The 24,812-nt window shown below is 43.4% G+C and overlaps 1 protein-coding gene across 3 annotated transcripts in view; it reads right to left on the reverse strand.

Annotated features, from left to right (window-relative positions):
* LOC105838703 overlaps positions 1-23,619 on the reverse strand; it is a 290,257-nt gene extending 266,638 nt beyond the window's left edge. For 2 of the 3 annotated variants that reach the window (XM_012684446.3, XM_012684445.3), the window contains exon 1: positions 13,749-14,984. The gene's annotated coding sequence lies outside the window, so the exon portion shown is untranslated. Of the gene's footprint in view, positions 1-13,748; positions 14,985-23,490 lie in introns of those variants that run through there. The other variant, XM_036291750.1, reaches the window with a different exon arrangement.
* Positions 23,620-24,812: the final 1,193 nt, after the last annotated feature.

Genomic DNA, 24,812 nt, shown 5'->3' on the forward strand with positions numbered 1-24,812 from the left:
CGTCCAGAGTCATAACGTGACGCGCAACACGCGGGCGCATCAGTCATTTAGCCGCAAATGGAATCTGCTTCCTTCCTCCCGCCGCATTTCCGCGCCTTGTACACAGTATTTTGCACGACCGCGCGCGCGGCCATTGTGCATCCACCGCTCACCGCGTGTACGGAGAAACCGCGCTCGTTTGTGTGAGGATGACGCGACGGATCCTCCGGCACGAGGCGGCCGGGGGGGGGGGGGGGAACGGGGCGGGCGAAATTTCGAAAATGCGCGATAGATTGGAGAGGCTGAGCGAATATTTGTGGCTCGATAAACGGGCCGCGACTTGCGATCACTAATATTAATCTTCGTATTGACCATTCTCGGGGGAAGGAAGGGGGGCATTAACTTGGAAACACGCGTAGGGTGACTCAGTCACCCCAGCGCTTGCTTTCGACAGCTATATAAAAGGGATTTGATGAATGACAATGACCAGACTTCGAATTCCCTTATGATCAATCACGATGGTCAATCAATATTTTAATACTTTATCACGTATAATTGTCCATACGGAACATCCCAGAATTAGAGTAGAAAATGAATCATTATGAAGTTAATAAAGAACTACTTGCTGTTAGATCTTTTTTTTTCTATTTTTGCAACAAATAATTTAACATTTGGAGAAATTGTAGCAAGTTGCATTGCAACTAATTTTACACTACGGGTATATAAGATTATATTCTTTCATGCTATTAGTTATTTCATATTTTAATTTAAGATAAATAATACCGCGGTTTAAATAGTAATCTATTATGAAAAAAAGGTACTTAAAAATTTATTTGTGATATAAATTTATTTCATTGAAATAAATCTTTATATGCGGTAAAATAAATATGTTATTCCTAGCAAATAAACAAAAAAATATGAGTTATATTTTACTCAAATAAAAGATATCTTTCACAGAAATGTATTTTGTCATCACAATCAAATTTTTTTAACGAACAAAAAATGTCAAAGAAAACGTCACAGTTTGTTAATATTTTGACTTTTTTCTCTGTGTAAAAATTCATGCAAAAAGTATTTATGATAAACTCGTTATTTCAAAGTTGCACAATCTCCATATGAATGATTGTTACTGTTAAAGAAATCGGAGAAAATATTTTCATTCTCATCGATCGGAGAGCGTGCTCGAAATGAATTGTCTGGGCACTCAATATCTTCATCAAATTCCGACTATTTTTGGCCGAAAATCGTTACGAAGCGAACCATTATATGGTTTCTCGTCCATCTCTCTTTGTCTGTTATTTCAATGAGATATCCGTCGGAACGCATATATATATTCTGCCGTGGAAATGACGAATCAACTAAACAAGGTATATAATCAAATTATTTCGCTTAATATACTATTGACACGATAAATGTAATTAATTAAAAATATATGAAGAGTTGTAATGATGATATTATATGTTACAGTAACAACATATTACAGCTTCGAAATCGTACATATTACATAAAAATGCATTAAATAAGCCTGCTTCGCTCTGTAATATTAACACTTGTGTTCTCACAGAGGCTATTAAAAAAGATGTCCTAATAACTATTCAATTTTTCTAATGTTTTCTGGTTTCTGAATGATACCCCGTCACGCGAAATTCCAATTTTGCTGAGCTTCAGATTCGTCGCAGTGTGACAAGAGGGCGAGGTGCTGCATAGAATCGCGATGTTCAAAAAATGTCACGGGAATGACACGCGCGAGACATACGCGATGCCCGATGCAATCTTACGCGAGCGTCAGAGCGGATGGCTGGCAGCACCTGCGTCCCGGTAAGAGCCGGCACCTGCGATATTTCTCCTTTTTCCTCCTCGGCCGCCCGTCTTTTCTTCACCGCTTAATGGACTTTAACGAGTCCCGGGGTATGAGCGCGACGAACGAGGGAATGGTGGTGGGACGACAGACGCGAGGAGCCGCCGCCGCCGCCGCGCGCGTCGTCGCCGCGGTTAAATTAGAAAACTCTCGGGACCCCTGAGGGACCACGGAGGGGAAATATTTAAATTAGGTGAACGCCCTACGTCATGCCGTATCCTTAATGAGTTGGATGAGGGATCGGAGATTTTTCGGCGATCCCCTTAACGAGGGCTGCGCGTTCCCCACATTCCACCTCGTCCTTTTCCGCCTCGTACCTTCGAGCAGGTGCGAAACCGGTATTTATTCTCGACTGCATGGAACCAAGGATCGTTTGTCGTTCCATAATGATACGTGATCGTATACTCATATACTTAAAAATTTCGTAGACTAAAATTATAAGAGAGATCTCTAGGATAATCAGAAAAAGGACTAATACGAGCCTTTAATGACAAAAAATTTTGAAATATATAAACTACGGTTGTTGTACATTAATATGTTGTGAGAATCAAATTTGGAAAAAATTAATGTAAAAAGAACGCACACATATACAATTATTTCCATTATAATATTGCACATTTTGATTTAAAAAAAGTAAATTTCTCCAATCTAAGTAATGCTAAATTATTCTTTGTAAAAGGTTCCCTTGTACATTATTTCCTAATATCCAAGGAAAAAAACTCAATGTCTTTAGTAAATAAAAAAAAGTACAATTAGGCATTTTTGAAGCACTCAAATATTTTGTGTTTTTTTATAACAAAAAATTTTGGTGCTTCTGTGAAATAAATGTAAATTAAAAAAAAAATATATTATTTATATTAGCCAATTTTGTTCGTTAAATTTTACCGAACAAATCTAGTTAGTGTAACAAAACTATTTTTTCTAGTGTAGATAAAATGTTGTTTAATAATTTTTTTTTCCAGAGTTTAGAATTTATTTTTCTCAAGCCTTTGTCTTTAAACATCTAACGATCTATTCATACAGCGAATATTTACCGTTCGTAACAATATACGCCATTAACATCGGATGGTCTATTTTTGTTGGTCAACTAGAGCAGCGGTTATTGAATTAACGTATAGATATATAATTTCTATTCCAGTGTGTACGTAATAATGCGGACCTCCCAACAGCATCCCGGCTGATTAATACTACACTGGCTGCCTACTCTCTTCGTGAATATTGCTACAGCGGCGTTACAGTAATTATTATTACAGATCGTTGAATTATTCCCCAATAATTAGACCTGTTACGTTATATCAATATAATTCCAGTTGTCGTGTATGCAACACATAATAAAGCCCATCGTATAAAATACAATTTACATATCGGTGTCTGATTCGAGATGTAAACTCGTTCTCACGTAAAAGGAGTCGGCGCTTCTTTGCGAAGCTCAAACGTAACAAAGCACCTTTCCTTCTCTTGTCCCATCTTAAACTTAAAGAGCAACGATCTTCTTCAAGTATAACGTCAGACAAATTAAAAAATATATACTATGCATATCAATTATATTAAACTTAAATAAAAAATTAATCGCATATATAATTATTATCATCAAATAAAAGTAATAAGATTGATACTAAAACAGATTTTATTATATAAAAAAATAAAAATTAAATAAAAACTGTTTTGACAATTAAAAAAGACGAAACGCAGCGCTCTAATTATAAAATCGTACGTTGAAATAAGCTATTCGGTGATCATAAAGAATATGATGGGAAAAGGAAAGAAAAAGGCGAAACTCAGGCGCAACTCACGCAATCATCTGCCTACACCTGGGAGAAAAACTTTTGTGCCCGTCTAAATTTCAATTAAGCAGTCGTATCTCGTTCGCCCTCGGTAGTGTCGAATACCTGACACCGGTGTCGTTTCATAACAACTGCCTCAGAAGCTCATTTAAGTGGGGGACCCTCTTCGCATCCAGGAAAGGTGAGTCCACGATAAAGAGAGAGAAGAAGCATCTCGCACGATCAGACTTCATAAGCGAGAGCGGAGCGTCTACAAGCTCTCGAGAGAGAGAGATATAAGCGAACTCGTTGTCGCTCCTTTGAATCGCTCCCGCGGAGATCGCGGGGACGCTTCACCCTTGAAAACCCCAGCCAGAAGCCAGGAGAGTATTGCCCACCCTGCCTATCGCTAACATAACGGCCCACGGCACCGCGACCCTCGCTACTCTCACCGCTACTTTATATTCGTCTGAAATCGTGCATATTTAATCGCAAAAGCAGCTACGATCTACTTTCCCTAAGAGTTAATCGTACCGGGACGCGCGATAAATACGCGCCGGCTGAATCTGAGATCGACAGCGCCCTATCTCTCTTCGAGAGGAGTTTTCGGAAAGATTCCATCTGACGCGCAGTGAATCTCTGAGGCTAAGGGAAGCAGCTCGCTGCATACGCTATCGGATGTGTGTGTATGTGTGTGCAAAGGGAAGACGGGAAGGGGAGAGACAGTTTTCCAATATGAAACATTTCCTGTCAGAAATAAGTGAATTAAGAGAAATCCTGTCTGCGCGAAATTAAATTTCTAATGTTTGAACTTGAGAATTGGCTCTATAATTATTAATATTTCTTTTATTCTTTGCGCTACAAAAATAGTATATATGTGTATGTGCGTACGCACGCACGCGTTGTGTGTATGTGCGTGGATTAAGTTGCATTTGTCATTTATAAATTATAACTCTTTTAATCTCTTCTAAGTGATATATCTAAAGCCAGAGAAAGTATATACATCATAATTAAGATTATAAGACAATCAATCAATTAAGTAAAGTTCACAGCACTACGATAAAAAAAACCGCGGCTTCGCATCCACACTCGAAGTTCAATTTTTACTTGCAAAACCTTTCATCAGTTTAGAATTAATTTTTCGGTGGACAAAAGGGACCTTGTCATAAATGTAATAGAAAAAAAGTATCGGAAAACCTAATGCGACGTATGATCACGTCGTAAACGGGATATCTCTCCGATGCTCGAGTGTGAGCGGCGCAGCGCCGGGGACGAGATCGCAGTTACATAACATTACACGAAAGTTACGCGACATCATGTGAAAGGACTTTTCGTTTTTCACATTTTTCATCGCTTTCCCACGCGGCGCGGCGCGACGCGGCGCGACGCCGAGATACGGAATTACAGTGAAAAAGGGAACGCCCGGATGTAACACGTCGAACTGTCATCACGAGGACGTCTCGCGCGAGTGAATCGTTCCAACTAAAACCGGGCGACGTGTCTATTTGCGTCGGGGCTGGCACATATCATCTATCGAATGAGAACGACGGAAGTTGTGCAAAAGGACCGCTTCGGGCACGCGCCGCTGGCAGACAATTCGAAAAAAAAATTTCAGTTGCCGTATTTGTATTTAGTAACGCACGCGATTTCAAATCCATCGCACAACAGTGGAATTCCAGTAAAAATAGAAGGGGGAGGTGAAAGGGAGCGAGAGAGAGAGAGAGAGAGAGAATTGTCGTGGAAAACGTGCTAAAAATTATTCAAAGAGCATATTTGTAGACCTCTTCCGCGCATCTAAGATTACACGCATTTTCATCCCAAAGCAAATTAAAATATAAAACTGTATGCAAATCCAAGAATTGCAGATCGATCTTCTTTCGCGACTGCGAAATTCTTCGACATGTCATTCACAGTATTTCGGCAGCGCGATATACATGTATACATACACATGCATAAGGAGAAATAAACTTTTTCCTGACGCCAAGAAATTTCGGTGCGCCGAAAATCCAAGAGATACGAAAGGAGAGAGAGAGAGAGAGAGAGAGAGAGAGAGAGAGAGAGAGAGAGAGAGAAGCGGCGGAAGACGGTATCAAGACGGAAGTGCAACGTACGAATGCGCGCGGGCGAACCTTTATCAGCCTCCAGAGGCACGTGGCCGCCGGTACGGGTCGAGAACGACACCGGATATAAGCGACAGATAAGAAAGTTTTGCGGGGCTATGAAAAATGCAACGGCCGAGTTATCGTCGACGTGAATTTTTCATCGGTGCGAGTCAAGTCCTCGGTCGCGGCAGCCACTCGCGAGATTCTCCCTCTCCGTTTCCCCCTACTCTCCCTGCCATCCTTCCACGTCAGTCGGTCCTTTCCTCCGTCCACCGCCAAACGGATGTAACAAGCATCAGAGGCGTAAGAAGTTCCGGTCTGACCGCCGGTGAAATCGTCCACGATGAGCGACGCCAACTTCCGCGGGTTCCGGAGACAGCCGCATGCATGATGCAAGTGTAAGCAACAACGCTATTATGAACTAGAGAAACACGCTCCCTCCAATATCCGTTAAATCTCTCTTCAGCAGTTTTGTTTAATCGTAAATGAAGAGGAGCCAAGACTTATTTTTAAGATTAAAAATAATGTAAGATTGGAAAATTAAAATACATCTGTTTTTGAGGTCTATCAAATTGCATGCGTGTGATTAAAAAAAGTAAATTTTGCGAAACGTCTCTTTAAAAATACATGCAATACAAATGTATTGCATGTATTTTTAAAGAGATGTAATAATTTCCAATTTAATGTGAAAGTGCACTATGCTAATATTAAAATTTTATAAAATATTAATTTGCAAATGAAATGCGGAAAACAAAGAATTTTTAATAATTTAATAATTAATATTAACAAGAGATATTGATCTTGCATAAAAATTTATTACGCTGAAGAATAATAAATTAAAGTAGCTTGCTTCATTTTTATATAATAATTAATTAAACGCACCGCATTAATTATTCTATTTTTACACACTGCGTGCAAAATTTTTGCACCTATCGTTTCGATAAATATTGTGAAATGTTAAAATTTGGCTCGTAATGCTCGTAATACTATCATAAAATCACTTTTAAATTTAAACGAGCGCAACATCACACGATCGCAAGCGCCTGTCATTTTTTCATCATATTCGCACACTCGTTTTGCGTGGATTGCTTCTCCACTGCGGGAGGGGGAGGAGGAAGAGAACCTAGTTTCCAAAGTGTTGCCTCAGCGAGAGTGCAGCGAAATTCTTCGTAGAACTATGCAGACGGTGGTGGTCCGTCGCGAAGAAATAAGACGGTGCCTAATAAAGTTCCGGCGGTACGGCCGAATGTTTTCCTCGAAAGATGTCTTCGATCCAACCCTCGTCACGAGTATCCCCCACCGGGAAATAATCACGCGCTTAGGGGCTGCATCGTAAATCTTCAAGCGTTGTTGCGAACGCGGTCGCATCCGCAATATAGCATCGTATCACGTTTATGTGGCCGCTAAACGCAGATACACGAATCCGACACATTTATCGCCGACAGTTCCATTGTAGCCCGCGCGCGAATTTGAATATGCTGAAATTATTTTAAATTTGGCTCTTACTTCCGTAGCACCCCCAAAGAAAAATTGATACCGGTTAAAAACGTAGTTTTTTTTACGTTTGGAATTTTTTACAAATCATACTTATATACTATTAAACTCGTAGTGTCAAATTTTACTTAATTACCAAATAAGAAGGTTAAATTTAACAAATCAACTGAATAGTAAATTTAATAAATCAACGATATACTGAATAAGTACTTACTCAATATTAATTAAATTAACTATTTCATTTAGTCAAATTAATCAAATATTGAGTAAGAGCAATGGCGACTCAATGAAAATTAACACACAGTATAGATTTGAGAAAAATCCCCATATTTATAAAAAGAATTGACATTAATAAAATAAAAATAGTGAAAATAATAATGCCAATAATTGTATTTTTTGTGTTTACGTCATATACCGCTAATAATGTAAAAAATTAAACCAATTTCTTCAAACGTAAAAACATGAATGTTATCGGCAAAAACAATGTTTCAATATTAATCGCTTAAAAATGCACGTACGGCAAGCATTACTTTTTGTGTTTGTAAAAGCAATTTTTTATTTGTTCCCCCCCCCCCTTAAAGTATTTTCATCTCGCGTCTGATGTTACCCCGGTACGCAACAGTCGCACATAACACAACAAAAAGATGTCTCTCTCCCGCGAACGAAATGTCTTGCAATCTTTTTTCGAACGTTACCTCGGAAGTCCGGTGAACCTAATCGCGCCCAGATACACGCTACTTTCGGAAGGATAGTCACGATTCCGGAGCGAGATTTGTCCCGAGAGTAGGAGATTGGAAGTGAGAGAGATGAGTCACGGAAACGGAGATACGAGTTTCGAGAGGCAGATAGGAGAAATTCCATGGGGCGTGGACGGGATAAGTTATCCTCGCGTTTCCGCGTGCTCGTGCAGGCGCGCGCGCGCGCGCGCCGACATTATTTCGTATCTTGCAGGACACTTCGGGCAATGAGGACGTCCTGCCCGGTACGCCGCCGGAATCCATAACAAGGTCTTATCAGTCTTAGTCCGTCTTCCTTCCTTTTTCCCGCGTCTCGCGTCTCCGATCCGTTTTCTTTCTCTCATGCGCGCGCTCCACCACCGTGAAGGACTCTAATGTTATCCTCTTTGTCCCTCTAGAATTCCACGCCCGGAATGGAGTCCTGCTACTGACGCCACTTCACGTTCGCGTTTTTGCCTGACGTTTATACCCGCGAGTGTTTACCCGCTGTGCGTCACGAAACATGCGCGTTGCTCCGAATTAAAATCGCAAATGTAAGAAGCTGCCTCTCTAATTCCTTGGCGTAAAAAAAATTGAGAAATATTCTCATTTATGTTGAACTGCACGGTTTTATTCATCCACATTTCAGATCTTTATAAACAATGATATAATGCAAAAAAAATATTTAAAAATTGAACTTCTCTCTTTCACTCTTCCATATCAAATTGTCTCAAAAATTAATTTGAAAATAAAAATACAGTTCAGAGAAATATAAAAGCAGAGTCTTACATCGGTAACGTTTTCCATTATTTTTTTTTTGCAGAAATGCCGCTCTACGGTTTGCTCTTGCTCAGCGAAATCTCAGCTAAGATGCGCAATCGAGGGCAAGATAGTTTCGATGGTAACGAAGCAGAAAACGCGCTCCGGTGTTCCACGCCAAAGAACATCGGGGCGGGTAAAAAGCCGAAAGGTCGCCCGGCACCAATTAATCGAAACATTCGATTTACCGTAGTTTCCGCCAAACCAGCGAAACTACAATACAACGCGGCCACTTTATAGCGCTCCGAGCGCTAATAACGAACCCCGGCGAGCGATTACACGGCGTGATTTCGCGCAGATTGGACGAGTGATTAATTCTCGCGGCCAATCCCGCCCACGTTGCCCCGCGTCGTCCCCCGCGAATTCGTCGTCGGTGGAATCCACCCCCTTCGAGAGAGACAGAGAGAGAGAGAGAGAGAGAACACTTTAATCCCGCGGCAACGGAGGAGCGATCGGGACGTTTATTAATTCGTATGTCGGCTTTCCCGAGGAGAAAAGTGAAAGGACATCGAGAAACGTCGCGCGCTTCGTTATCATCGTATGGTTCGTTTCGCGGTGGAAAGCGACATCTCGACATGCGGAAGGAGTAAAGGAAATGTTTGCATATGACCGTATAATCATTAATTATTTTGTATCGGGCCCAATATACGCGACATTTTATACCGAGAGTACGACAATCTCGATCAATCGGCTTGCAAATAAGTTGGCGTTTCCTTTTAATTCGCACCGGTTAATTCCTATTATCAACAGAATAATAAAAGTGAGTAAAAGAATATATCGGAGATAATATATTTTATAATTTTAAAAACATTTCTGTAAGTCAAGAGAGAAAAACAGAAACGCGTGAATATTCCACGATCATAATGCATCTTTCTTGAATTTTTATCTCTTAAAAACTCGCAACTTATTTTTCCAGACGAAATTTAATTTTCAAGTGGCATTACTATCTTTAACTGTTTATAAAAAAAAATGAACTAACGTCCTTTCATCTACAAATCCTTTGAATATTCTGAATCGGCCTTTCCTCAAAGAGGATGTTAGACTGTTAATAGTGCTCGAGTTACAAGCGACGAACTTTCGGAGGTGCAAGTAGAAAATCGTATTCTTCCATTAGTTGCAAATGCACTTTACCTTAATTAAGAATCTTACTTTGAAAGTCAGTTGTCGGGGGGACTTAATATCGCAAATTAAAAAGTTGCAAAAGCAGCTAATATCCGTAATCAAATTTCCATCACGAGAGGAGATCAACTCCAAACTGCTGGCAGAGATTTACAGGTGAAAAGAATGACGATAGCCGGGGCGCCCTGTATGGTAATTCTTTCATCCCCCGGTGTGTCGTCGGTCCCCAGAAGCGCCTGGCGCATCCGCGTTCGTAGACAAAATATATACGTTCGCGATTATACGCACTAACAACAGAACGTTGGACAAAAGGGGTGGGCAGAGCGAGCAGGGGCTATTCTTCTGCATTGATTAATGCGCCCCGTGGAGCTCGAAACAGTTTCGCGACCCTTCCTTTCTCTCTCTCCTCTCTTCCTCTCCTCTTTCTCTCTCTTTGCGTCTTGCTCTCGCTCTCGCTAGACAGGCCGACTCGCATCCGCGACGAGACTCATCTCCGATTTTATGCCTCGTTTGAGGGCACGTCCCAGCAGCCCTTCCCCCAAGACACCCTCGACGACGCGGCAACGATCCCAACCCTCCGACGACGACGACGACAACGATGGAGCGGCATGAAAATCACAGACCACGGGATCGCCGTGCGGAGAACGGTCTATTTGGTATTTAAATAAGCGGCGTGCACCCACGCTCTCAGTCATCGCTCGGGGAACCGTATGGGTCTATAAGTCAAACCAATGTCTTTTTTTTAGAGAGAGAGAGAGAGAACGTTTACAGGGAAGGGAAAGGGTGTACATGACGTTGCGAAGGTTACGATCGATCAAGGCTGCTGGTGAGATTTTCTGTTTTACGGCAACGGGCGGGGGAAAACCTTTTCAAAGGTATATACGAAGGTATTTTGGCGAAGGTACGATATATTGGAGCAAGGCGAGAACATCTTTACGCGCGGGTACCGCCCACAAGTTCTCGGGCGTATAGTAGTCGTTCTGGCAGAAAAATTGTTTTCGAAATCGAAGCGGTATGACCGCTAGAGATTCCTTTATATTAACCTAACGGTCAATGATTTGCAATGTTTTGCATTTGATCTTGACAAGACGATACTTTTCTCAATTGCGTGTGTGAAAAGTAAACGTGCATTCAAATCAAATAATAATTTTAAATTTCACAAGCGCCAGTCTTATCGCCAAGAGGGTAAAGCCAGCCGTATTCTCGTCTCCCTTAGTCTCACGATACCGCTTTGAACAACATATTCATCGTATCCTTAATCCATAGGTATCCCGGACAACGCGAGCCCTTGAAACAAAGTTGTCGGGATCTCCAGCAGCAAGAACTCCGGGGTCACAATAACACGCTCCTGTATTAAACGCGGCTAAAGTATGAGGGCATCAACTCCGCGCTCCACAAGCTTCATATACCTCGACGTGTATACGTATCATTCCGTGGCAAGTTTGAGGGCCAGGGGATGAAGGAAGGAAGGAAGGAAGGAGGCAAGAATAAGACGCACACTTGTATCATGCTCACCGAATTCCTGCTTCCGACGAGCGGACATTTATCTCGCCGCATTCGCCGAGCGCCCGTGAGCATCGAGCCAAGAATCTCCCCGCGTTTCTTTCGCAACTTCCTTCATAAATTCATAATTAATTCAACCAACAATAACGAGCGGAATGTACACTTACATTCTCCATCCGCTCGGCTCTATATACGAGAGAAGAGGGAAGCGACGGTAATATCTGTCGCACCGTCCTATGACGCGCCCGGCTCTATAGCGAGGAAAATTATAGGTCTGTTATTGTGTACTTTTCCTCCTCGGCTTTTCATGCTCGATCATTTATTTACGTGAAGCGATACTCGATTCCACGAACCGATCGAATTTTTATCGCGCAGAAGCGGCTCTCTCTCTCTCTCTCTCTCTCTCCCTCTCTCTCTTATTATCTCAGCATCAGCGATGTTGTAGCTTTAATCGAGAGATACCGATACGGTCAATCGTAAATGAGACTGACATTCAATACTACCATTAAAATTGTAAAATTAAGCGAAAATGTTATCAGAGTTAAAATATGAAATTAACAATTTAAGCCAAAATTGTTTTCTATTAATGAAACGCGCGTTTCAAAAATAAATAACAAATATACGTGATTAAACCAAAATGATACGCGTTATAAACTAATACGAGTACCGGCGACAGTATAATCAAAATTCTTTTATAACACTGTTATGTACATGTAATTACAATATTTATATAAAAAACTTTTTAAATTAAATCCTCTCTCCCCATTTAAAATATTAACACAAAAGCCAGTGATTTATACCAGTTAATCTGAATTTGGCTGAAACACTCCGCGTTTTCAAGCTAAACGCTTATTTTTATTAAAAACGGAAATAAAATTCAACATTAACAATAAAATAAAAAAATTAATAGAAAGTATGAGACTATCTGGAGTTATTGTATCGTAAGAAAGAGAGTAGAAATAATAGGCTGCAATTCGTCCCCGTCGTTGAAATACGCTATAAACATTGAACAAAGCAAACTCCGCACTGCCTGTTAAAGGGTTAATACGCTCGACGGATCATCTTTGAGAATATAAAGAGACTCTCCGAAATATATTAGAGACAGTCCGCGGACGGACGTCGTCTGGTGTGTCGGGGGCATAAATTATACTAGAATAGAGAATGTGCCCGCACAAGTTCTCTCCCGTTTGACGACTGCTCGCTTTGTCCGCTCTGTAGTCGGTATTTCTAACATTAGACCCCTTAAAGACGATTAATTTTTCGACAATGGAAATAAATGTTTCCCGGCGCACAATTTCCACGAGTTTTCGTTAGTGTGCCAAGGGAATTCTCCGACGAAATGCTGAACCGGGCAAGCAAATAGTACTTGAAGGAAATGCAATGTATTTTGTCTTGCATGCTCGCGAATTATAAAACACACGTAAGAAATATACGCGAGAGACCGTGCAAAATTTCCAACTCATTCAACGTTAAAAGTTACGATCGATTACGTTCGTTTTAAAATTATTGGAACCTGAAGAGGATGCTTAAGCTAGCACGTAATGAATAACGATATATCGCGTGACCGAGCTAAAAGCACAAATTTGAAAGAGATGCATGAATACAAAAACATATTCGCAAATTTACGTTTTTCCGTATGTTTTTGTATTCGTACATTTCTTTCAAATAATTCGAGCGGTTCAAATTTATTAATTTCAATAAACTATGAATATCAATGTTATCGTGACGTTTGTAAATCGTGAAAATAATTAAATATATCAAAAAGATTTACCTAAATGTGAAATAGATATAACGAATATAATTCAATAAAAAAAAAATAAAAGATGCGATTACGAGTCAGATTCAACAATTTTACCATTGTCATCCAGATAATTACAACAAAATAGCAGGAATAGTTTTAATATAACGAAACTCATATTAAGATAATTAACGAAGCAAAACTTGAAAGCAAATTAAACGAAACTTTATTATTAATTTTCTTCTAGTTTTGCACAGTACTTCAAGTGTCCTAGTGTCAACACACCCCAACAGAACGTTAACAGTGGAGTTACTCCGAGGGTGAGATTACGGCGAGAAGTTAATTAGCGCGATCGACTCGCGTCGCCAAGTACGCGATCGTGGGCGGTATCCACAAGCACGCGACGCTCGCGCTTAGCGATTAACAAATCTAACGAGAGTGCGCGCGGGTAAGCGGGGGTTGCAACAAAACCGTGGTGTTAAATTAGCGGTGTCGGCAATTTGGTCAGCGGCCAGACGTTTAATTTACAGGCGCGATAATTCAGATCGTGCAATCTCCGAAAGTCGAGGACAGAAAGGGAGAGAGGAGGGAGGAAGCTCACTCGCGATGTAAAGGGACATTTACGACGAGGAGGAAAAAAAATCATTGTTTCCTTACTTGTATGACGGCGCGCGGCGGCGAGGCGGATGGCGGGTCCTCGTAGGCGTGGAGAGAAATCAGTTGTCGCAGGCACCGGGGCAGCGCGTTACCTGTTCTCGTCACAGCACACACCAAGAAAGAGCGGAGAACACCAAGAGAGACGGAGAGCGGAGAGGAAACGGACAGCGTCACGTGTCACTGAACCGCCACTTTATTACAATACGAGTTCACACCTGACACGCCGGCCCGCGCCGGCGATCCGACAGATTTCTCGGCCGCGGTCGATCACTGTCCTTGCCCGACGGAAAACAACATTCCCGATTTCCAGGAAAGCGGAGCTTTCCGAGCAAGGCTAGACGAACAACCCCCGTGTGTCGCTATCACCTTCCAGCGGGATGGCTTCCAACTAAACTATGCCAGCACGCACCCCGAAACGTCGTGTGTGAGGATCGCCGAGCGTCGGCCTCGAGCGCGCGCGTTTTTCCGCGACGCTCGCGGAAGATGCGCGCGTGGTTTCTCCGCTTCCTCCGGGCCGCGAGGAACGAGGAGGAAGAGGGCAGAGAACAAAAGGAGTTCTACGCGTTCGCGAGAGAGAGGGAGAGAGAGAGAGAGAGAGGAACGACCGACGCGGCGGCGGCGGCGGCGGCGGCGACGACGACGGCGGCGGCGGCGGCGGAGGCGACGTCGACGACGACGACGACGACGACGACGGTCGCGTGGTATCGATTCGTGGCCGTGGAAAGCCGGCGGTGAGGCGGCCCAGAGAGAGCTTTTTCTTCGCTTTCTCTCCCTCCCTCCCCCGTGTATCCTCCTCTCCCTTTCCTCCGCGAACGGCACGTTTAAATACCCGTCTACGTTTCGAACGGGCGAACGCGTGCTCCGTCGTATTCGTCCCGGGGGGTGGTCGCCGCGTGTGCCGCGCGTACACCACGAGATCGTTTCAGGGTGCCAACGACGACGACGACGACGACGACGACGGCGGCGACGGCGACGATGACAACGACGATTCTTTACTCCCTCCTCTCCCTTCCCCGTGCGTGCGTGTGTTTACGTTTATTATTGCGTTTGGTGCGGGCACACAGGTCGGTAACCGCTGACTCGCAGAGTACGGATCCGGGCGCGTACGAGAACGCGCGGAAGGTTGAACACAACGTGCGTACGGCTGGTGTGTGTACGTAACACGGAAGACGAACGCGTCTCGCTCGAACGTCCGGGTCGGACTGAGCGGTGGGGCGTTCGACAGGCCCGCGTAGCCGCTCGAGGTACCGTCTCCCCCCACCCGGAGGAGCCACGCTTCGGCTTTCCCACCCTTGTCGCGCGACCTACCCCCTCCCCTCCCCGTCCTTCGCCCCTACCCCTTACGTTCGTTCTTCTGCCCTACCGCGCCCAGTGCCGTATTCCGGGCTGGATCTTCGGATCCCATGTAAACCCCATCAGCATCCCTCGACTCTCATTCTGAATTGCAATTTCTCGTCAACGCGATAAAAAAACTTGACGAATTTATTTCATTATCCGCACATTGTACGGAAGAAGGAAAACCGCGTACTCACGAAAAATTATTCGTTAAATCTTAACGTTCAATTAAAACATTCACAAATCTTGCACATTTATGCTACGTCATATCGGTCATATCGAGCTCCAGTTTTAAACGAGACTTGTTAATGAAGCAATATAAAAAATTTTAAAAATTTAGAATTTATCCATAACTAAATTTGTCGGTAACTTATCAAAAATTTATATAATTATGCATAAAGGTGAAAAAGAGAGAAAAAATGTATCAAGATTACGCGTAATTTAATATAAATTTGTTTTTAAATATTTCTTATAATGTTCCCTTAAATTTCGTGCGTAAAAAAAAATAAATTTAAAATAAACTTAATATAAATATTTGTATGTAATATTTCAAATAATAACTTTTTAAAGAGACATCAACGATATACACGAGCAGAGTACGAGTATTATTTTCCATTTTCAACTATTTTTATAAATAAGAGATAGTACTACGCGTTTGTTAAGTTTATGAAATCGGTGGAAACAGATAAATAATAATGTTAATCGATACATGCGCGGTAAAAGCTGTTGCACTAGCATGAGAGTACTTATGTTTACATTTACACGTTATATATTACTACCTCTATTTACCATGTTAAATTATTACCTCTCAAGTTTATCCATCCGCGCGATGAAAATTTTGATAAACAATTTTTAACATTTTTATCCAATTGTTCATTTTGCATTTGTGTTAGATGCAAAATCGCTCAAAAATATATTTTTTTTTAAGTCAGACGTTATAAAAAAAATCTTTACGTTGAAACATCATTTTTAAATTCTCAACATACAAGACTTTCCAATGTTATCCTTTATATGTATATACATATATATATCAAAAAAAATTTTACATTATTTAATACAGAAATTTTGTTGTAATAAAATTTTTTTTGAAAATAACTGATATTATTGCGCTTGGTAAGATTATTTTTCCAAAAATTAAGTCTACGGAAAAAGAAGTCTACGGAATTCTTTTAAATGCACCGCACCCTATTTTACAGAACTAAATTTGACCTCAAAACTATAAAAATCGTGAGTTAAGACAAGATTACGTTCTACGAAATGATGTTATATTATAAAGGGCTCAACATTTTCTGTCGACACCCTGTCGCAATAGGGTTTTGAATGTCAGACACAAATGTGTTACACGTTATTATGTTCGCTTTTGACTTCCCCGATGCTCCTCTCGGGGGGAAAGAGAACCATCAGCGTCTGATATGGAAAAAAATATCGAGATAGCTCGGGAGCATCCCTTTCCCTCGCGTTTGGAAACGTTACTCCCCCGGTTCCGCGGAACTGCAGTCCATTCCCGGCATACCTGATCGCACCGGGCAATCTCTGGCTTTTTCGGGCCAGGTATGCTTTGCCACGATTTCGTAAAGGTTCTCGTAGGGCATGTCTCGAATGCTGTCGACCGCATCCTCGAACGGCAACAAGACTAAAAATCAACCCCGTCTGTTGCTAACATCTATCCTTGGTATTTCATAGGAAAATTCTTAGAATCAAATTGCACTGTTACGACGAAAGATGTTGAGGAATGTGTATAGAATATTTCGCAAGTTGCATTTTGAAGTTGCAACTCTCGCGCAGCACAAACGCGCATTAATACAATTCTGATTTATAGTTATGTACATATTATATAATTGTGTTTACTCTTAATCAATAATTGTATATCAGTGTCTATTTAATAATTATTAATCTGTATCAGTTAATGGAAATTCTTTATTACTTATTCATTTTACGTCGGCAGTTTTATGAGTAAATTTTCCATCTTTTTTTGGTTAGCCCATTATAAAATTCTACGTTAATTAAAGTAAAAAACTTATTAAAAATGAAACAATGAAAATCGAGTAATCTAACAGATTTTATTAATATGTATATTTAAATGTTTGTATGCTAAATTTGTATGAGAATTATTTATTAATAAATTTAAATGTTTCACAAATCATTTGACATAATCACTTAACACAGCTCTTATTTACATTTACATAAAATTCTCCTACCTTCTATTTTACATTTCGACTTTTACACGTTTCACTTCACATGATATACAAAAGATTTAAATCGAATTTGATAGTTATCTATCTTGAGCACAGTTCGATCCGTAAACAGCCAAGATTTCAACGACAGACTAGACATTTCGTTTCAACGCAGAGTGCTAATTTCGTTTATGGTCCAACGACATTTGTCTCAGAGAAACCGAACGACTGTTCACCCGGCGTGGAAGTGGCGCGCGGAGTTCTTTCCGCGTCATTCGCCAAGATTGAAAACACGGAATTACTTGTTGGCGGAGAACGAAAGAGAAAGAGAAAAAGAGAAAGAGAGAAAAGAGAGGGAGAGAAAAACCGCGCTTTTTCGCCGAGTGGGTGGTGGGCGCTAAAAAATGGTAATCCGATCGTTTCTACGGCGCACCATCGAAGCTTTACCGCGGATACGCGAAAGCCCACCCTAAACCCTAAACCGGGAGTCCCCTCTTTTTCTCTACGAGCCGACCCCCGTCCTCCATATTCTTCCAGATCCTTTTATCAGTTTTCTCCAAGAATACGATGAAAAGGGACGAGAGCCCTCCGCCGAATAGTAAAATATTTCACGTTAGACTCGGGGGGGCCTTCCCCTTCTTCGTAAAAAAAAAACCCCCGAGCGCATATCTTATATCGCGGAAGCACTCAACGAGGAATTTAATTCAATCGCTCACTTCCGAATGCCGATAGAAAGAATCTCGGACACACATTGTGTATATTCTCGCGTCATTTTTAATTCCGCGACTCTGTGCTTATCCCTCGGAAAAAACTGCTTCTTCTCCGCACGATATACATACTTGAATTACATTGCACGTAATCTCGTGTTTAAAAAGAAAACGCTCTGAAGCTAAAATAAAATAAAAATGGTCCTCCTTCAATTTAATTCAAATGCAAAAAGAATATGTAAAATAAAAAGAGTATAAAATTTAAAAAAAAATTGTTTACGCATTCTAGAATCGCGGGAAAATAGTTGAGAAAGCTTTGAGATCCTACAATAAAAATTTGCGACTTCGCAACTCTCACAGTGCGAGCAAAGTTCGCGGGGTATCATCAATGCGACAAATCTCGCGAGTTTCGAGCATCCGCGATCAAGACGTCATATTCGTTTAGGGCTAACAGGGCGATTTCGTTTCTTCAACGACCGGTTTTACGGAACGGAGGGTCGTTGCCGACGCACGGAGAAGACTCCTCGTGCGCGTTTTGCTCCGTTCTCACCGCAACGCGAGTTACGGATAATAACGGCGGCCTATCCAGTAGCCACCGGAGTCAAACCGCAACCCCCATCGGCATACGCCGCACGTACCCGCGTACACGTACGAGGACGCGCGTGTAAGTGCACGCGCGCATGCGGCCGGATCTTCGCACAGAGAGCGAGCGAGCGAGCGAGCGAGCGCGCGCGCGAGGGTGCACCTGCGCACACGTATTTCATTCTCGTACGTACTCGAGGGGTGAAAACTGCACGCGATGTATACAGGGTCCCCCGACTGTCGACCCGACGCGGCTAGACCAGACTCAACTCGACTCGACTCGACGGTTAATGCGTGCCCGAAAACTACCGTGTAAATCCGAAGCCGCGTAAATCAAAAGCGCGCGCCAAGCAAGAACCGTTGCTCGTATTGCGAGCGGCAAAATCGGTCCTCGCTTTGTGCAAATTTGATTTACACGCTAGTTCACGGGAATGCATTAACCGCGACGAGTCGAGAACTGTCTGCAAGTGCTCGATACGCGGCTCGAACACACAGCCCAGCATCAGGATATCGGGTCGCATCGGGAGAGAGATACATTGGACAGCGGACAGCGGATCCGTTATCAATTTTTACTTGTTAACTACCACGTCGACGTGCAGTCAAAGAGATTCACGTGATACTTGACGAACTTTCGCATTCTAATTGTGATTTATAAATTGCCAGATAATTTTATTCCAGCCAATAAGAAAATATCTCTCTCTACACCAACTTTCTCATTATCGAATTTCTTTCTAAATTAATTCTATGTAATTTTAAGCAATTAAATAACGGTACATTAAAGATATATTTGTGCCGCGAGTTGATTCGTTTCTGTCTCACCGTTAATCCATTAATATTGCTTGCATGGTTTAAAAAAAGACAAAAAAATAATTACTTCTTAATACTAGTTTACCGGCAATAATTACATTTGCACCGAGCAAAACTATTCGGGCGGGAAATTAAATTACGTTCGTCTCGTTAAAAATACACAACTTCCGTTCATGGATTCGCCGCCGGCGAAACCGCATCTTGCGGCATTGCAATAAGTATACGGCCAGTGCAATTTGCGTCTCATGTGTTATAAATATCCCTTAACATGCCACATAGCGTGAATATGTAAAGGTACATCCGAACGAAACACGACCGTGTTAGCTATTTGTCGCATGTGTCGCGCTGCACGCGATTTAGTATAAGTCACTGCCTGAATACTGATTTTGGCATCGATACGGATCGTAGCTGTGTGTCTTAACACGTACGGGTGCACATGCAATTTCGGAATTTGCCTGCTAACTCAGATGTACGACGAAGTCGAGGGGAAAAAATTGTCGCATAAGCGACGCGCTATAATCAAACCCGAATTCACCCGCGGCAATCTTGTCCCACAATTCGACGAACTTTTATCTCGCTAGCTGCTCGGATTCCTTTAGCATCCGTCGAGATATGTTTGCTCACTTTATTATTTCTCGAAGCAAAAACGTATATGTCGTATTTTTTTTCCGTCAAATATTGTCCCCACCTCTAATTGTAAATCAATAAATTTAATCGTTTAATTAGCTGGCTAAAAAGAAGACTTCAACGTCAAAAAAAAACGTTACGCGATATTTTTACTACTATTAAACACGAAGAGGTCAATTAAGCGTCGGGATCTGATCCCGTTGGAATGAAAGCGACTTGAACCTCCGGTGCAAAATACGCCGACAATAGGGCACGTGTATGTACAGCGCGTGTGTATCCGCAATACGTATATATCATTTGCAATACGTAACACGGGGACCTCTCAATACATACGATATAGGCGTAAGACGAAATGGACACAACATTCCCACGGGAGGGGAAGGTGCATTGTGGATATATCAATCTGTCCCTATATATATCCAGCCGCAGGATGGGCAGGAGGATAACCCGACCGCAGTAAATTATCGGTAAATAATATCGCTCCCCTCGTCCCTTCCCGTCCCTGTAATTCAAACGGTATCACCCGCCATTTTCGTGGATTTTCTCGAGTAAATCCGAAGGACGTAATTTGATTCCTCCGTTGCAAATGTACATGTGTGTTCCTGTTTCCTATTATACTTTCCGTTATCCCACCGTGATGCCGACCAAGGCGGCGGCGGCGGCGGCAGGCGGCGGTGTATCGACCAAGTTCCTATATATTTCGCAACACGATCCGCTGATATTTTCCCCTCGATACCACACTTGTTACGCGTACTACGCGCTAGACTACGTGACGGCAAATGTTATCTAGCAATTACGCGTTTCGTATGGTCCAATTAAACTTGAACATTTGCTGATTTACGTTAGTTCTTCTTTTTTTTCTGAAACCGTGAGCGGAACGCGAACAAAAGCACCGGGACAGATCAGCGCCGGTGTATTATTAACGCGTTGCGCGTATTTCAACGCGCGTGTATCTCGATGTTGCATCTCCCGAAAATGTGTATACACCGATATAATCTATTCTTGATGAACTGTATAAAATGCTGTGAATAAAATATCAATCAATCGTACGTCAATCAAACGGATCTGACTACTAGTCCGTAGAGGGAAACGCGTTTGTTTTGCGGAATAACAAAGTACCCCCCCGTAAACACGATGTATACGCGATGAATTGAAAAAAAAAAAAAAATGAGTGCGCATCTAACGAATCGCTCGCGTGTCTGAATAACCGCCATGTTGCTTATCGAAGGGCGATCCGCCCGCTGCAAATCGGACGGAGAATAACATCGGTATCTTCGGAATCAAGAAAATTAGAATTTTTCGAAGCTTGTATCAGAACAATCATACTCCCTGGGTGATTATTATAACAATGATTTTACCGAAGTATAATATTATCAAACTCTAAAGATTTCATGTACTTGCTTTTCACAATAGGACAATGATTGTTGAATTGACTAATTTTTTTCCGTGTACACAAATGTGTAAGTATCGAAGATCGTTTCCTGGTCGGCGGGGATCGGAATTTCTTGTTGTCACGTCGTGCGTGCGCGTGACGTAACCGTAAGCACGACGGTGCTTAACCGTCGTGGATAGGAGCAGGCGCAGACGACGATGGCTGAGAGTCTCGCGTATGAAAGGCGAAAGAGAGAAAGAGAGAGAGAGAGGGAGAGAGGGAGAATGGGGGAGGGAGAGGATGTCGATTATGGACTTTAGCGAGGAAGACGCAAGAGAAGGGTAGAAGAGCGAGAGAGATCTCCCTCCCCCTCCCCCTCCACTATCCCGCTATTCCGCGACTTGGGTAAACGCGAGCGCGCGTATGTATACTCACGCATAACGAGGTACGGTATCCTATTAATGCCATTGTAAAGGGGGGTGTACGGGCGCGTCGTGTCGTCATCGCGATCCTCGGGGGAGCAGGCTAACTCGGGAGTAAACTTCTTAAGGAGGAGAAATGAGGGTTGCGCTCCGTCGAAAACGCGGACGCGAGAGAGTGTACGAGAGAGGGTACACCATACTTTCATAAGTGCGACGACCGCGAGTATATCATGCGGGGGGAATATCTCGGATATTGGAAACTTCTACTTAGCGGGAGGATGGAAGCGACGACGGTCGGCGTCCGCCCGGCACACAATCTTTTTCTCCTGTTTTCTTTTTTCTTCTCGTCAAGAACACCTTGTCGTTTACTCTCTTTCGCGAGCGACAGTCGACTATTCGCGCATTCGAGGGCCGGGGAACGGTAATCGGAATAATAAGCGGCAAATAGTATTATACCGCACGCTTGCGTAACAATCCTCAGATGCTAGGCGCAAATCGCATTTCGGACGATATTCAAGAGCCAGAGGCGCTCCCCCCTCCCTCGCCCCCCCCCCCCCCGGTCGACCTAATGCCTCCAGAAATCGGGAGTCTCGCGCCGTACGACGAAAGACAAAAGTGTCGTCAGAGCCCGGGGTAAACTGCATCAGGCGACCTTGAGTAGCGTGTTAATTTACACCGTAATTCACCGGCTGCACCGCGCGCCCCCTCCCTCCCTCCTCCCTCCCTCCCTCCCTCCCTCCCTCCCTCCGTCCTCGTCCACCAAATTGCAAAACTTTCTTATGCCACTGCGAGCGGAGAATTAGTTTCTCGTTAACGAAGTTTACGTTCGCACTTAGAAAGAGGGGGGGGGAGGGGGAAGGTGAGAGAGCTGCCAGCCCAGTGCTTCCACCGCGGATGTATTTATGGCGGCGCGCACGCAGGACACGCATTATACCGAAGCTCTCTCTCCACCGAAATAGGCCCAAAGGGTTCCCTTCACGCGCTTCACGAAGAGAGAAGAGATCTCTCGCTCTTTCTCTGCCCCCTGCCCCTCTCTCTCTCTCTCTCTCTTTTTCGCCACCTCCGTCGCCCCCTTAACGGGCTCTTTTTTTATGGACGCAACGGCGACGGGATAAGCGTCGAAAATATGGGCGGGCAGACTAAACACGAGGCGTCGTTAACACCTGCTCCATCCCGCGTCGGAATTATCCGGCGCCCTTAGAGCCGGAGAGCGACGGCGAGGGCGACGGCGACGACGACGGCGGGAATAGCCGAAACATCGCGCATTCGCGCCACGGCCCTCTCTGTTGACAATGGAATTTCGAGAAGAGAACACGGCGCATCCCTCCCGTCCGCATATCTCTGACAATGACGATGAAAAATTCAAACGCCGCCGTACCGCGACCGAGGTCGTTTTTTTTTTCCCCCCCGTTCTTCCGTCCGGGACGGACGCGCGTGTGTAATTCGCACGGTCCTCCTTCTCCTCTCGAGAAGACGACTTAGCGCGCGGCAACTTGCCGCCGCCGCCGAAGGAAAATCGATTTTACGTCCGCGCGTAAATTAGGGAACCTACATAATTCTCCGCGCTAATATCGTATCCCGCGCGTGCTGAGGGAAGGAAAACACGGTTCCCTCTCTCTCCTCTCACACACTGTGTGTTCCTGGAGCTGTACGCCACTTCGGATCACACGATAAAAGACAAAATAAGTGATAAAATAAAAGAATATAAGCACTCACCGATATCGTAGACGGCAATTGTCGGGGGAAGGGAAATTGTAATCCTAGACTTTGACCAATCCTCTCGGCAGATTCCCTCGATGACACTGCATAAATTGTACTTTTCGATTCACTGCACTGCACTTGTTACGTTCGCGATTTGTCCATTCGTGTTTATTGTACAAGTTTATAAATTACACCGAGCGAATTCACTCCCGGATCCCGGCTAGTCAGGTATAGGTATCCCTTTGCTTAGCTCGACTTACGAATTTTTGAATATGCCACCGGCATGCTGCACAGCTAAAATTTACTAATAGACGATAACGCAGCTGATTAAGCACTACTCGCGTTGCTCAAATGATATATATTAAATATTAATTTTCTAATGTTCCATGTATTAGTCATATTTCAAAAAAATAAAATTAAATGTCGTCTTTCGTTGAAGTTAATATTCGAACTAAATATTAATTTTATAACAACAAATACATTAAAGATCTATTCTTGAATAGAGGTTTTCATAGTCGTTTGTTTAGAGATGTTAACAATCATTTTGATAAAATAACGATTTTGCATACTAACTTAACATTACCTTATTGATATGAAATATAAAATGCCATTAAATTTACATTGATCGATATGATCAATTCGCGATCGAAGTAATTGCGTCTTGTAAGCCAGAGGGATACCCGTACCCATCAGCGGGCAACGCGTCATCAAAACATGGCCGACGGGGCAAAGGAGACGGCCGTGACGTCACGAACGAATAGCGAACCTGGACGAGCTCGCGTCGCTCGGCTCGATGCTGCTCGATGATGATCCCCGGCGAAGGTGTTGGACGACGGTTGCACCGGGTGCTCGTCGCGCGTTGCGAATTACGCGGGAAAGCGCGTCTCGTGAACGAAACCTTGCGACGGACGACGATTCACGCCGGGCACACATCCGATCGACACACCGGGAACGGTCGCCGCGGGGACGACGGCGTCCGCGGGACAACAAGGAGACGCGGGTACGCGGGAAGGTCACACAGATCACAGCTCTTAACTACGCACTGGGCGACGCGAGGAAGGCGGACGGTAACTGATCGGGTGATCACGCCTAACTTCGCGCGGAACGCGGGAAGGTTACGGATGCCAACGACGCATCGACGACGATCTCGCGACGCCACGGCTCGACGTGCCCCCGACGAATTCACGCCGACTGCGAAGGCGGTCGACACCGGGCCCGGGGACGACATCGTCCGTCGCGACGTCCCCGTCGGATTCGGCACTCGCGGCACTACGCGGAACCGAGCGAGAGAGCGCGAAAACGTGAGAAAGCGACGAGTGGCGACTACGCACTGGCGA

Source organism: Monomorium pharaonis, chromosome 9, assembly GCF_013373865.1.
Source record: "Monomorium pharaonis isolate MP-MQ-018 chromosome 9, ASM1337386v2, whole genome shotgun sequence".
Classification (NCBI taxonomy): domain Eukaryota; kingdom Metazoa; phylum Arthropoda; class Insecta; order Hymenoptera; family Formicidae; genus Monomorium; species Monomorium pharaonis.